Here is a 978-nt window from a genome sequence, read left to right as displayed (position 1 = left end):
CCAATCGTTGGGCATGCTTTCGACCGACCATATTTTACAAAGAAGCTAATGCATGCTCATTATCAGTACTTCGCCGCCGTGTTTGAATAGCTCCACCGGTACTCCATCGGCCCCCGTCGCTTTGTTGTTCCTCAGGCGGGTAATTGCTATTCGAACTTCTTCATGGTCGGGAAATTTCACGTCTGTTCCATCGTCATCGATTGGGGCCACGGGTTTGCGTTCCCCGTGGCGTTGTGCATTCACTGCCATTCAGCAAGCTAGAGAAGTGTTCCTTCCATAATTTGAGTACGCTTTGCGCATCAGAGACTAGATCACCTTCGGAGATTCTACAAGAGTATGCTCCGGTTTTGAAACCTTCTGTAAGCCGCCGCATTTTTTCGTAGAATGTTCGAGCATTACACCTGTCGGCCAGCTTATCAAGCTCTTCGTACTCACGCATTTCGGCCTTTTTCTTTTTCTGTCTGCAAATGCGTCTCGCTTCCCTCTACACCTCTCGGTACCTATTACATCCCGCACGTGTTGTGGTCGATCGTAACATCGCGAGGTAGGCAGTCTGTTTTCCCTCCGCTGCGACACGGCACTCAAGCCGTCATCATGCTGGATAAGGTAGCTGACAAAGTTTACAGTCCTCACATTTGCAGCAGTTATATTTCTTGATCCAGGCTTTTTCCGCGGGCAAATAGAAATTGCATTTTTGATGCGCTCCAACTCGTAGAACTTAGAAATATATAAATATACAGAAGGACGTCCACACGCGCGCAACGTCGATCATAGCGTCGTATTTCAAATCGCGCAATTTTGCTATAAGTTGTCGTGGATGTCCTCTTCTTTCCGCAGTAAATTGCTTGATACCATAACTCCTGAGCACCATCGCCGGTTGTAATATCTCTTGGGCATCTACCTTGCCCTGGTGCCATTGCAACTCGTTCAATCGATCTGTTTTTTCAACGGGTTCATTGTCCATCAAAGTTTCCTGGC

Source organism: Bactrocera tryoni, unplaced genomic scaffold (assembly GCF_016617805.1).
Source record: "Bactrocera tryoni isolate S06 unplaced genomic scaffold, CSIRO_BtryS06_freeze2 scaffold_961, whole genome shotgun sequence".
In the NCBI taxonomy this organism is placed as follows: Eukaryota; Metazoa; Arthropoda; class Insecta; order Diptera; family Tephritidae; genus Bactrocera; species Bactrocera tryoni.
The sequence above is the reverse complement of the archived record's forward strand: the minus strand, read 5'-3'. Positions refer to the sequence as shown.